This window comes from Dipodomys spectabilis, unplaced genomic scaffold (assembly GCF_019054845.1).
Source record: "Dipodomys spectabilis isolate Male_0828 unplaced genomic scaffold, ASM1905484v1 ptg000524l, whole genome shotgun sequence".
Taxonomy (NCBI): domain Eukaryota; kingdom Metazoa; phylum Chordata; class Mammalia; order Rodentia; family Heteromyidae; genus Dipodomys; species Dipodomys spectabilis.
Genome location: NW_024871201.1, coordinates 433,621 through 448,632, shown reverse-complemented (window position 1 = coordinate 448,632; position 15,012 = coordinate 433,621). Strand labels below are relative to the sequence as shown.

Here is a 15,012-nt window from a genome sequence, read left to right as displayed (position 1 = left end):
GTTATTGGTTCTTCTCTTCTCCTACCCTTCTTTACATTTATTCATTTCATTGTTTTGTGTGTTGGTCCTGGAGCTAGAACTCATGCAAGGCCTGGCCTGTTTCAGAAGGCTGAAGTCTGACCATCATGACTTAAAACTCTGTCACTGGCTATTCCTTCTCTCCTTCTACACTTCTTTATTTCTTTTGTGGTGGTCCTTAGGTTTTAACTCAGGGCTTTGTTGTTTGTCTCTTTTATGTCTTCTACATAATTTGTTTCAGTTTTGTTCTAATGTTTCACTTGTTTTGTTGCTTTTTATATCTTACATAACTAAATTTTTGTATCTCACAAAAGTAACTTTTAGCTAGGTCCTGGTGGCTCATGCCTGTTATCCTACTCAGGAGGCTGACATCAAGGATAACAGTTTGAAGCCAGCACAGGCAGAAAAATCTGGGAAATTATCTCCACTACACTACCAAATATACTAGAAGTGAAGATATGTCTGAAGTAGTAAATTGCTAGACTTGAGCAAAAAACTCAGAGGCCAGGTCTCAAGTTCAAGTCCTTGGACTGGCACAAAAAGAAACCTTTCATTAGCTTATATTATACTAGGATTACTGGTGTGAGACACCAGTCCTGGTTTTAAGAACCAACTTTTTGTAGCAGCTGCCACTTTTGATGTTTTCCCTAGGAACATTTATGCTTGTTTTTTTCCATGCCTTATATTTACATTCCACTAAATAGCATTCTTATTTTTTTGTTTGGAGGGATATTTCAATAATTCAATGACAAATCAAAAAAAACATTTCTTGAATTTTTCTTTAATTTAAATAAGAAAGGGAAACACTGAGTCTGTACCCTGCAGAGAGTGAATGATGGTTTGTTAAATGTATTCGTGGAGGTAGGAGCCTGCCATTTTGGGTGCTTTGGTGGTGGGGTCTTCCTACACCTTCACAATAAACTTCTATGATGTCACAGCCTCTTTTTCCATCACAATGGATAGGTGTCAGCCACTGATCTCACCCTTATGTGGACTTAGATACACAAGGAAGAAAAAAATAATTAGAAGAAATGACTATTAACTACAAGACCACAGCTTGATGAGCTTTCCTGACTGAATTCTGAGATTACATGAGGAGAGCAGGCTCACCTCTACACAAGGCTACTAAGCACTAAGGACCAGGCACTGTTTTAGGCAACTGGAGAAACGTGAATACAGCTGTGAATGGCCTTCTCCATGCAAATTTCTTGCTGAAGGAGAAAACCAGAAATCCCAATGATAATATCAATGAATCAGAAGGATGGTGATCTGGGGAGACAGCTTCACATTGAGGATGGGAGGAAGAGACATATGATCTAACAGCAGGGTACATCATCCATGCAATTATTGCTTTTCCAGGCTGGCACCAATCTTAATCCCAGATCTGATCTTTCTGAGAAGCCAATTATAGTTATGAAGCACCTGCAGTGGGCTCTTTCATATCAATATCTATAACCAGTGTGTGCTAAGTTTCTTGGAAATTTCTTGAGAGGAAGTTTCAAAATTAAACATATTATATGTTCTAAACATTCATTTCATTATCTTCTAATCATTTGAATATGAGCTGCATTCCTCACTTTTTGGAAAAATCAAGACTATTTTTTTTTCATTGTTCAAATCTTGGGGAGGGAAGGGAAATCACAACTTCTTTGCCAAACTAGAAAGTAATAGTCATTTCAACTTACCAGTTTCTCCAAATAGTATGTCTTGTCCTTGATGAATTTTTCATCTTCAACAATATTAGATGGATGAAATTATAAATTGGAGAAAAGCACCACATAGTAGCAAGTTTATCACAATGACAGATATAATCTGTCCACTTTCTACCCAATGAAAACATTTTCCACAAGAATTAAAAAACTTGAATAGAAACTTGGAGATTCTTACTCTTTATACAAAGTTGTTTTTTGTTGTTGTTTTTTGTCGGTCGTGGGTCTAGAACTATGAGCCTAGGGACAGTCCCTTAGCTATTCAGCTCAAGGAAAGCACTGTACCACTTGAGCCACAGCACTACTTCCAGTTTTCTGGTGGTTACTTGTAGATAAGGTTCATGGAGTTTCCTGCCCAGGCTGGCTTTGAACTGCAATCTTCATGTCTCAGCCCCCTGAGTAGATAGGAATACACACAGGAGCCACCAGCACCTAAGCAAACTTGTATTTTCTTCAATTTTGCTGGCTTGAATGATTACCAAGGAAAAAATAGAACCTGAAATTGTTAGTTTGTGCTAAAATTTGCAATAATTTTACCACGAAGAATAGTGAAATATTTAGAATTACATATTTTGAGAAAATGTAGCTTATTAGCCTTTATTCTAAAATAATAGAATCTATCTCTTTTTTTTGTAGACACTGTAGTCTGAGTTCAGAACTTGAACTTGTTGACAGGTACTCTGCTCTGTGAGCCACATCCTTCTCATTTTTAAATCAATCATCATTTAAATAATTTAAAGCTCACAAGGCATCTTTTGTTAAGATTAAGTAAAATAAGCCTAAACTCCTGCCTTTTGAGTAACAGAAGAAATCCTAATATCTAGAACGTATAGACAAAAAATTAAACACCTTAAGAACAAATAATCTTATCAATAAATAAGCAAGTGAATTGACTAGATAGTTCCCCAAAATTGATATAAGTGTCTAAGGAATAAATGAAAATATTCAACACCTTTACTAATCAAGGAAATGCAAATCAAATGTATGTTGAAGTTCATGTCTGCCTAATCAGAATGCCTATTAAAAAGAAAACAGAAATACTTGCAAGGAGGTGGGGAAATATACCCTACACAATGATGGCAATTAAGTGAATCAGTGCAGCCCCACAGAAATCAGTGCAGCCCACACAAGAAATCCTACGTATACACCTGAAGAAATGTAAGTCAGCCTTACAGTAGAGCTATTTGCACACACAATTTTTACAGCATGATTCCAAATAATCAAAACTGTTATCTCCAATTAACAATTTAAAAAAAATCTGGGAGTAGAGCTATGGATGAAGTGGCAGAGTACCAGCCTTGATGGAAGGAATCCAATCAAGAGATTAATGTCCTGGGTTCAAGCCTCAGGACTGGCAAACACACACAAAACCAATGCTTCCTATATTTTTTAGCCAAGTTTCTTATTCCCCTAAGATTCATACATCTATGACAGAGCTAAATATAATGGGAAAGTGATATTTATAATGATAAACTTCTACTGAAGAACCGAAATTTATTTTCTTGTTTTGTTTTGTTTTTGTGGTCATTGGACTTGAACTCATGGCCTGAGTGCTGTCCCTGTGCATTTTCGCTCAAGGTTAGTGCTCTACCACTTAGCTACAGTGCTATCCGGGTTTGTGGTAGTTTGTTGGAGATAAGGAGTCTTAAGGACTCTGTCCTTCACACACTGATTTCTAACTGCAATTCTCAGATTTCACATTCCTGAGTTGGTAGAATTAGAGCCCTGATCCACCAATGCTGGGCTAGAACCTGAGTATTTTCACCACTGCTCATTGGAAGAGTTCAATTCAGTTTCCTCCAACTTGCCAAGCACAGTTCTCTCTGGATGGCAATCAAGCAAATACAGAGGCGCCAGTAGCTCACACCTGTAAATCCTAGCTATTGTAATGCCTGAGATATGAAGAAAATGGTTCAAGGCCAGCGCAGACAGAAAATTCTGGGAGACTTTTAGTCCCAATTAACCACAAAAAATGCCATATATTAAGTTGTGGCTCAAGAAGTAGAGCTCTCCCTTGATCAAATACCTCAGGGACAGACCTCAGGCCCTGAGTTCAAGGCCCAAGTCCAGTACACATGCACACACACAATTTAATAACATGGTTCTCAAACCTAGCAAGGTGCCATCCTAATCCTTTAATGTCATGCTTTGTTATGAGAACTGGAAAAGTCTAACCTCTGGTGTGGGCTGCAGTCCATGCTGGTAAACAGCATCTGGATATAGTATTTAGCTCACAGCCAGTCAGACCAACCCAGACTGGAAGCAGGAGTGAGGTGGTGCAGACACATGGCTCCTATTCCCCCACTCACCCAGACCGGAAGCCAGAATGAGGTGACAAGGGCACTAAGCCCAGACTTATCCAGCCAGGAAGCAGTAGTGAGGTGATAAAAGGACATGGCCCCTACCCACCCAGACGGGAGGCAGTGGTGAGGTGGCACATGCACGCGGCCCCCACTCACCTAGAGTGGAAGCAGGAGAGAGGTGAAACGGGCATGCAGCCCACACTCACCAAGACTGGAAGTGGGAGTGAGGTGGTGCAGGCACATTGCTCTTACCCACCAAGACCAGAAGCATGAGTGAGGTGACAAGGGCACACGGGCTCCCTCTACCTCCCCCAGAATGGAAGCAGGAGTGAGGTGACACAGGCATACGGCCTCTACTTACCTAGCCAGGAAGCAGAAGTGAGGTGATGGTCTCATGCCACACCAGAGGCATGATCCTAGCATTCCATGGCAGCCTCTTTCTCTCCCAGCCTTTGTGAAGGGCTGCTAGGTTCCATGATGCACTCCGGAGGTCAAGGGGCTGGAGCCAAGGTTGCTGCTGCCCTCCCCCAACTGTTACTGCATCTGCTGCAGCTATGGTAGCAAATTTAATAAGCTCTAATTCACAGACCATATACTATGAACTATTAGTTTCTTCAGGTACCATGTTACACTTGTAACTTAATTTTATAGTTGTAAATGCCTTAAGTGTTCACTGACTTGTAAATATGCTGGAATGGAAATCCTAATATCACTGATGTCTTTTAATTTCTAGGAATGATGATTTTGAAATGACCCTTTCTGAAGAGAAGAGGAGGGGACATAGACCCAACTGTTCAAGTGCCTTTGGGTGACACTCTATTGGCCCAAGAATGAGTTGACAAAGCTGGTATCCAGTTGTTTTTGTGTGAGTCTTTGGCTCATGTTTTCTGTTTGGCCTTGGAGAGTCTTAGGCTTCTCTTTGTAGACACAGAGGATGGGAAATTAATTGCCGAGGCTTATATAGTCAGGAGCCATTTGCTTTCTGCCCTTCTGAAATGGCATCTCACTACATAGCCAAGATGGCTTTGATCTTACTTTGCTTCTGCTTCAGCCTCCCAAGTGATGGAATTACATTCTTACCATACCATGCCCAGCTATCTCTCATGGACCATTTGAAATAGAAAAATCATGACATGTGTGTGGGAACACAGGCAGCAAAGATGGACCGGAGAGGAAGTTGAGTGTGCTGAGCCAGAATTGTTTATGTTCAGTGAGTAAACAACTCATGGAAGCTTAGGTGCATATAAAGTATGGCCTTTACAGTGATTGGTTGATTCGATTTCCTCCCCTCCCACACAGTCTTTTTCTTTTAAAAGGGCATGCACCATGTTAATAAATGAGTTCCTGCTTGACTTGACTCCCCACTACATCTGATTGTCCCCCGGGCTAGAAGAGGCTGAGGAACGGGCTAGCGGCCTCACTTACCTTTCCTGGGATGCTGTCCTTCTTTCATGGGATGGACGAAGACCCAACACATGTGTCTATATCTACTAAGAGACGTGCAAAGATCAAATAATTTACAACCCAGTTGTTAAGAATATAGACACCTATTCCATCCTGCAATTTTTTCAGAGTGTCTGCTTTGATTTCGAGGTCTTTGATCCATTTGGAGTTGATTCTGGTGCAGGGTGATATGTAAGGATCTAGCTTTAGTTTTCTACAAGTAGTTAACCAATTTTGCCAGCACCATTTACTGAATAGGCTGTCTTTCTTCCATTCTATTTTTTTAGCTCACTTATCAAAGATTAGATGGCTATAGGTCAGTAGGTTCATTTCTGAATATTCAATTTTATTCTATTGGTCCTGAGGTCTGTTCTTGTGCCAGCACAAAGCTGTTTTGATTACTATGGCTTTATAGTAGAGTTTGAAATTTGGTATTGATATTCCTCCAGGAGTGTTCTTTCCGTTGAGGAGCGTTTTTGCTATTCGAGGTATTTTATTGCTCCATATGAATTTTTGGATTGCCTCTTCTATTTCCTTGAAGAATGAGGTTGTAATTTTGATAGATATAGCATTGAATTTGTAGATAGCCTTGGAAAGTATTGCCTTTTTCACGATGTTAATCTTTCCAATCCAGGAGCATGGGAATTTTTGCCCTTTTCTAAGTTCTTTTTTGATTTCCTTTTTCAAGTTTTTAAAGTTTTCATCATAGAGATCCTCCACTTCATTGGTTAAGTTAATTCCTAGGTATTTTATTTTTTGTGGGGCAAAGTTGCAGAGATTCTGTATGGGAAAGGACATAGCTAGCAAGATCAATAGAAAGCCCACGGTTTGTGGGAAGATCTTCTCTAGGCATACAACGGACAAGGGTCTCATATCTAAAATATACTTGGAACTCAAAAAATTAAATCGAACAACAACAAATCCTCAAAGGAACAACTGCCCAATAAATAAGTTGGCTAAAGACTAAAAGAGAAACTTCTCTGAAGAAGAAAGAAGGATGGTCAATAGACACATGAAGAAATGCTCAACCTCCCTAGCCATAAAAGAAATGCAAATCAAAACAACATTGAGATACCACGTCAACCCAGTTAGAATGGCAAAAATAACAACAGATGCTGGAGGGGATGTGGACAGAAGGGAACTTTACTTCATTGTTGGTGGGAGTGTAAACTTGTTCAACCACTTTGGAAAGCAGTCTGGAGGTTCCTCAAAAGACTTCACATAGAACTCCCCTATGACCCAGCAGTCCCACTTTTGGGCATTTACCCAAATGTTTACAAACAAGACCACACTAAAGCTCCCAGCACAACTATGTTTATTGCAGCATTATTTACCATAGCTAAGATATGTAACCAATCCAGATGCCCCTCAGTAGATGAATGGAAAATGTGGTATATATACACAATGGAATTCTATGCCTCCATCAGAAAGAATGACATTGCCCCATTTTTTTAGGAAATGGAAAGACTTGGGAAATATTATATTAACTGAAGTAAGCCAGGCCCAAAGAAACATAGGTCCCATGATTTCCCTTATTTGCAATATCTAGTATATGTATGAGTCATGCAGAAAAGGTCAGATAAAGTGATGTTAGGAAAATGAACCCAAAGATATGTATTTAAATGTTTTTTTTTCATGCATTTGTTTCTAACGCAATTATAAGATTATTTCTTTGTTGCTTTGTATGTCCCTCCCCCACAGTATAACCCCTGTTTTCACTGTATTTGATGTCAGTATAATTTGTGGAGGGGCAGGGGAAAAACAAGCCGTTTAAATAAGGATAGAGGTGGATCTGTTGCAACAATTAGAAGTATAAGTTGTCATGTCGAAAACGAACTTTACAACGTGGGAGGGAGGAGGATTGGGTTGGGGGACAGGGGGAGAATGGGAAGGGATGGGAAGGGTAAACAAAGGAGGAGGCTACAATGCTTGATAAGAAATGTACTCACTATCTTGCCCATGTAATTTTAATCCCTCTGTACAGTATTTTCACAATAAAAAATAAAAAATAAAAAAAAGAATATAGACTCATATTCAACTGAATTTCAAATTCAATTTTGGTTTCTTAACTGCTTTTGGTTAAAGAGGTAGACAGTATATAACTGAGCTTTATTAGCTTGTACAGAAATGTGGATGGTGCCAGGTATAGGTGACTCATGCCTATAATGTTACTCAGGAGGAGGAGATGTAAGGATTGTGTTTCGAATCCAGCCCAGGCAGAAAAGTCCCCATTAGAATAGCAGGACAAGAGCCAAACTGATGAGCCAGATACTCTTCTGAAAAATGTATAATATGGTAGATTGTTTCCCACATGTCAGTTTGTTATTCTGCTCTAGTAAAAAAATGTCTAAGGCTCAGAAAAGGATTCAAGCTCTCTGTTAAACCATACTGTCGCCATTTTGTTTTAACTAAAGGAATAATTAATTTAGACATTGGTAGCTCATGCCTATAAGCCTTGCTGCTTAGGAGGCTGACATCTGAGGAACATGATTTCAGGCCAGCCCAAGCAGGAAAGTCCATGAGATTTGTCTCCAATTAAACAGTGATAAACCCAGAAGAAGAGGTATGCCTTAATAGAGTATTATTCCTCAGGAAAAAGCTCTATTTAAGCTGCCCTAAAACTTCAGGTCATATGTTTGGACATTGCCATCTACAATGCTGCTGGAATCTACCTTCCTTTGGTGTGTGTGCCTACAGCCTGGATATCACTCCTGTGGATATAGGATGCTTAGCCCTCGACCTTGGGGATGGCATGATCTATGTATGGAATATACTTCCCAGACAAACAACTATGATGCAAGCAATGATTGACAAGGTGTTAAGTCCAAAGTTACAATGGTAAGGATGTATTCTGTTTAGCTTTTTTCTTTAGTCAATTGCTTTTTAAAGTTTATCTCCTTATTTATTGTACTCTAGGAAATCAAAAGTTAATATTGAGGATTTTGGTGCAATTTGAAACTAGGCAGGTAAGAGCACCCATTGTCCACATATTCAACATTTGAAATTATTAAAACTTTGTTCAGATGTTTTAGTCATCAGAAATTTGAGCCAGGGATGGGAGCTCACAATTGTAATGCTATCTGCTGCCTCTTGACTGATACAGAGAGGATTATGATTTGATGTTAGCCCAGGCAAAACATTCAAAATATTGGATCTCAATCAATATCTGAACCCAATGCATTGTACTTCTTATTTCATCTACTCAGAAAAGGTAAAAAGAAGGATTGTGGTCCATGCTGGCCTGTTCATAGAAATAAAACCCTACCACAAAAATGGCTAAAGCTGAGCCAGGCGCAGGTGGCTCATAACTGTAATCTTAGCTATGCAGGAGGTGAGATCTGAAGATCACAGATCAAAGCCAGCCCAGGCAGCCCAGTGAGACTCTTATTTCCAATAAACCACTAGAAAACGAGAAGTGGTACTGTGGGTCAAACAGTAGAGCCCTCGACTTGAGCTGAAGAGCTCAGGGACAACACCCAGGCACAGAATTCAAGTCACATAACCAAAAGAAGAAAAATGGTGGCTGGGAAGGTGGCTCAGTGGTAGAGCGCTTGGCTTGCATGCCTGAGTCCCTGGGTTCGATTCCTCAGCACCACATAAGCAAAAAGAAAAGAGCCGGAAGTGGCGCTGAGGCTCAAGTGGTAGAGCGCTAGCCTTGAGCTGAAGAACTGAGGGACAGTGCCCAGGCCCAGAGTTCGGGCCCCATGACTGGACCCCCCATCCCCCCTCCAAAAAAAGAAAAAAAATGACTAAAGCAAAAAAAAAGCAGGTGTATGGCTCATCTGTTAGAGTACCTACCTAAAATCATGAGACTCTGAGTTTAAGTTCTAAGATAGATGGGGAAAGAATGTGAAGGAATAGAAGGAAGAAAAGAAGGAAGGGAGGAGTTATTCTGTATATTGTACTTGCCTAGCTATTTCATTAAGGTGGCTTCTCATTCCTTTTTCTTCTTTCTTCTTCTTCTTCTTTTTTTTTTTTTTTTTTGGTCAGTTGTGGGCTTGAACTCAGGTCCTGGATCCTGTCCCTGATCTTTTGTGCTCAAGGCTAGTGCTCTACCGCTTTGAGTTACATTGTCACTTATGGTTTTCAGTGGTTAATTGGAAATAAGAATCTCATAGATTTTCCTGCCCAGGCTAGTGTGGAACACTGATACTCAGATCTCAGCCTTCTGACTAGCTAGAATTAAAGATATGAGCCATTGGCTCTGGTCACCTATTTGTTTTCTTTCTTTTTGTTTTTTGTAAGTCATGGGACTTGAACTCTGGGTGCTGTCCCTGAGCGCTTCAGGACAAATGAAGTGCTCTACCACTTGAGCCAGAGCCCACTTCTGGTTTTCTGGTGGTTAATTGAGGATAAGAATCTCATGAGCTTTCCTACCTGGGCTGGCTTTGAACTGCAATCCTCAGATCTCAGCCTCTTGAGTAGTTAGGATTACATGTGTAAGCCACCTGCACCCAACTTCCTCATTTATTTTCTCATGGTGAGTTCTAGCTGATTTCTCTACTCCTTGTAGTTCCTAGCAACTACAAAGTAGGCCTAGAAGTACCTCGTCCTTTACAGTAGTCCTTAGGACCAAGTGACTGCTGAGTGCAGGAAAGGAGATGAGGCCAATATAAAATACAATGCTATCTATGTATCTATGTATCTATGTATCTATGTATCTATGTATCTATGTATCTATGTATCTATGTATCTATGTATCTATGTATCTATGTATCTATCTATCTATCTATCTATCTATCTATCTATCTATCTATCTATCTATCTATCTATCTATCTATCTATCTATCTATCTATCTATCTATCTAGTTATCCAGGGTAGAGCACTAACACAGTCCTACACTACCTCAATTTATGCAGTCGAATTTCTCACATTTGAGGAAATCACAGGAGTCAGCACATCTGGAATGTAATAGAGAAGCCTTTTCCTGGGAAAACCACCTTCGTAATCATGGTATCTCCCCTCCCAGGTAAGTAACAATGCTGACTTGGTATTTAAAAACTAACAAACATATGACAGTAGTTCACATTTGTAATTCTAGCTACTCAGAATGCTGAAATCTGAGGATTAAGCTTTAAATACAAGATGAATTTTGCTGAATTTTGATTAAAGTTCCTTTGGTGTTTTTAATTGTAGGTTTTATTTATTTTCTTATTTTACTGTTTCTTACTGTGACTACCAAAAAGCTGAGTGAGTTACGTGGCTTGTATTCCTGGATTACTTTGGAGGTGCTCTAAGCCTTCATCAGAGGCCAAATTTGTTCTACTCAGCTAAGTAGCCAGCTACAAAGCTGTAAGTGACAATACCTACAGTAAGCAAAATTACATAAAATTAAAAATTCAGACACACAGTTACACTAGCCATATTTCAAATAAAAATAGAATTCAAGTTTCCGTGAATGTTAGTAAAGTTTTAATGCATTCATTCTATCTGTGTCCCCTGTGACACTGCCACAGAAGAATGGAATACTTACGGCATATCATGTAGCTCCCAAGGCATGGTGGTAGTTACTCTCTTCCTTTACAGAAAATGTTTGCCTGACCATGTACCCTAGTGAATATCATTTATTATGCAGAGCTACCCACTTTTCTATATGCAGTTATGTCTCCCTCTCCTTTTCTCCCTCCCTCTCTCTTCCCTCACCCAATCCCTCCCTTTCCTTGTTTTAGGAATCAAAACTCATGCATGGTAAGCTGCTAAGCTGAATCCCAGCCCTGTGTATGATCTTGTGTTTGGTGAAGGGGTTCTTTTTCAGGACTTGAACTTTGGCCCTGGATGCTATCTCTGATCTTTTGTGCTCAAGGCTAGTGCTATGCCATTTCAACCACCGGTCCGGTTCTGTCTCTTTGGTGGTTACTTAGAGATAAGGTCTCCTTGACTTTCCCTCTTCAGCTGGATTCCAACCATGATCTTATCAGCTTATGATTACAGGATGAGATATTGGCATCTACCTTACTTTTATTTTAAGTTTTCAAGTATCGTCTTTTAATTAAAAAAAGAACAAGTATGGGAAACTTTCCAGAGAGGTAAACAACTTAAAACTATATAGGTTTAAATTTCTCTGTATGATCACAAAATTGCTAAGTAGTTCTATTACTAACATATTATGGGGTGAATTTTCAGGACTAAGAGTAATAATGTTAAGTAATTGGAGAAATGACCTAACTTTGTTTTTCGGTACCCAAGTCATATACTTTATTCTGTGTCTTAGGTGGAGAAAATCTGATTCATTGTTTAGAATGATTCCTATGAATCATAAAAATAATGACAGAGCTAGTTCAGTCAATGATTTAGAGTTTTAAAACAAAACTTACAAGATACTTTGCATTTTAATCTATACAGTTTGGTGATTGTGTCTAAAGCATGCCTTACTGACACACATTACTACAAAAGTCAGTTTGGAAAATCGGTCTATACTCAAATCTTGTCAAATTAAGAATACATTTGGATAGTGATGATATATGTCCAAGCAATAACTTGAAATAATTGTCACTGACTGTATTCACAGGTACAATTAGCTTCTTCGATTTCTACTTGTCATAATATTTATACTTCAGTAATGCTACAGCAGTATTAGACAATTTTGAAATGGCTGCTTCAAGGGACAGATAAGAAAAATAATCTTAAACCAGGAGGTAGTGGCTCACATCTGTTATCCTAGCTCCTCAGGAGGCTGATATCCAAGGATCGCAGTTAAAAGCTAGCTCAGGCAGGAAAATTCATGGGACTTCTATCTCCAATAAACCATTAAGAAAACTAGAAATGGTGCTGTGGCTCAAGTAGTAGAGCACTAGCCTTGATCTGAAGAGCTCAAGTCAGAGTCCAAGTCCCCCGACTGACAAAAATAAATAAATAAATAAATAAATAAATAAATAAATGAAATCCCACACTGGCCAGATGAATGAGAACTGACAATGTTTTCTAGGTAAGGTATATTTAGTGCTAGTTTTTCTATATTTTGTGTTAACTTATATATTAAATGCTTTTTTGCAGTGAACAGAAGAAGGTTTTAAGTGACTTTTTTCTATGAATAACTGAGTTTGTAATAAAGTTATTTTGCTTTTATTGTCTATTTTCCACTATTTCTTTTCATCATTTAAATCTCCCTCTTTGTTCTGCCCCATCTTCCACTTCAACAGATTTCCAGGGTATATCATAAGAAGACTGTGTACACATTATTCTGGGATCCACCACTGCCTCCCATGTCATTAAGTAAGGCTATGCACCATTTTATAACAAATATGTGGGGATTTTCTTTCACTTTAATCCTAATGAATTAAAAATAGAAGGTGTTAGAAAAGTTCTAAGTCAGTGAATGCACTTGTGGTGTGCTGTGTACCCAGAGATCCATGAAAGCAGTAGTAGCAAGTGATAAATTAAAGTATCTAGGAGAAAGTATTTACCTATAAGCTCCCCTGGCCTCTAAAGAAATGATAGAGCAGACATTTTTCATTGTACACAGGTATCTTGTACAGTGTCCTGACCTTTGATTAATACATTCTGTTCTTTTCTCTTCCAGCCAAAATCAACCTTGTCTTTGTTATTCTTATGGCAAGGAAATGTCAAACAGAGAACTAGAGCATGATCTTTACATATGTAACTGAGGTCTTTTTGCTGTGTCCCCCATGAAGGATGGTAGAAAGGCAAAAAAGCATGAATGAAAGAATGAGAAAGTAAGACAGTACTTGTTTTGAAACAAGATCATTTTCATAATGAAGTCATCTGTCTATGAGGGCATAGTTCTCCTCACAATCAAGTCTTAAAGATTCTACCTCTTTTTTCTATTATTTTTCTTTTTCACTTTTTTTTTATTGTGAAAATGCCGTACAGAGGGGTTAAAATTACATGACTAGGATAAGGAGTATATTTCTTATCAAGCATTATTCCTTCCTCCTTTGTTTCCCCTTACCATCCCTTCCCATTTACTCCCCCCTCCCATCCCACCCTCCCTTGCACCAAAGTTGTAAAGTTCGTTTTTTGACATGACATCCCATTGTTGCAATGGGTCCACCTGTATCCCTATTTAAACAATTTGTTTTTGTCCCTTCCTACAAAGCAACAAAGAAATCATTTTATAAATATGTTAGAAATAATATCAAGAAAGAAAAACCATTTAATTCCTTATCTTGAGGTTCATTTTGCCTAACATCAACTTATCTGACTGGATATATGGCTATAACTCAGGGCCTGGACGCTGTCCCTAAGCTCTTTTGCTAAAAGCTAGTGCTTTACTACTTAGAGTCACAGCCCTACTTCTTAGAATGCCTGAGGACCGATGGCTCACACCTGCAGTCCATGAGACACTAATCTCCAATTCATCACAGAAAAATCTGGAAGTGACACTGTGATTCAAGTGGTGGAGCACTAACTTTGAATAAAAGCTCAGACCCTAGGACCAGAAAAAAAGAAGAGAATGCTAGACAGATACTATGAAGGAAAGTATAGGAATCTCGAGAAATAAAGGCTTTCCAAAATCAGTGATGATTAGGCTATGATCTAATATATGAGATATGATTTATTTGTCTTAATGCTGAAGCTGTCTAATATCCTAGACCCTCTCATGTATCTGCTGATAAATCTGAATGACCAAAAAATAATTTTGGGAGTGGGAGTGTGGTACGAGTTAGAATTCTTTTTTTGCCTTAGGAAAATTCTCTTTTCAGATTAGAGCTTTGATGTCCCAGAAAAATGTTTAAAGTAATTGTGTTGTTTCTTAGAAATTATCATACAATTAAGAATATCTCTTTTAATCTCCCTATAACTGTGTATAGGATGGAAAGAATACTTTATTCCAGTGTATTGGAATACTTCAGATTGTTTTTGACTCTTCTAGTCTGATAGTCATACTTTGAAAACAAATCCTTAAGTTGTTGAAAACTGATGAGCTTTCTTTCTGCCATAGGAATAGAAGACAGAACTTGCTTCACTTTATATAGCTATGGAGGGGAAGGGATTGTCCTACAGCATCTCTTTTGAAAAGCTTAGTGGTGAAGCCTTTGACATCAACATTCTCATCAAGGACACCAATTCAACCAAAGTGATTTGCTGTGGCCTGAAGTCTCCCCTACAGTTCCTCTGTTCCCTTGCAAGCTACATTACACACTAAAGGTACCGAACATTCTAGGCAGACAGCTTATGTTTTGTTGAAAGTGTATGAGTGAATGAAGGTGCTATCTTATGGGACTTTATCATTGAGTGACATGCATGAAGAATTTACACACAATAGGAATCAGTCCTCAATTGCAGTGATTAATGATGAGATTTCATATCTTAACCATAAATGTTCCTTAGGCCAAGTATTTTACCTTGAACCAACATGATGCCATGGCAAAAAGAAACTGTAATAGGGTTTCAAATCCAACCGCAAAGTATTTCTGCCCACGACAACATAAAGTTAGCTATTCTCATTCCCCGATTTAGTACTTGTTTGACCATATGAAAATTCTTCATTGTGATTAAAATTTTTAATGTATTTTAAAAACAAAAATATTTTAAATTCCCATGTGCACATCCCATTAGGAAGTTGATGTGATGCCCA

At 38.7% G+C, this 15,012-nt stretch overlaps 1 non-coding gene across 1 annotated transcript; it reads right to left on the bottom strand.

The window, feature by feature from the left end:
- Positions 1–10,285: 10,285 nt before the first annotated feature.
- LOC122099600 lies at positions 10,286–10,451 on the bottom strand. Its single transcript, XR_006145969.1, has one exon. It is a non-coding gene; the product is annotated as a U1 spliceosomal RNA (small nuclear RNA).
- Positions 10,452–15,012: the final 4,561 nt, after the last annotated feature.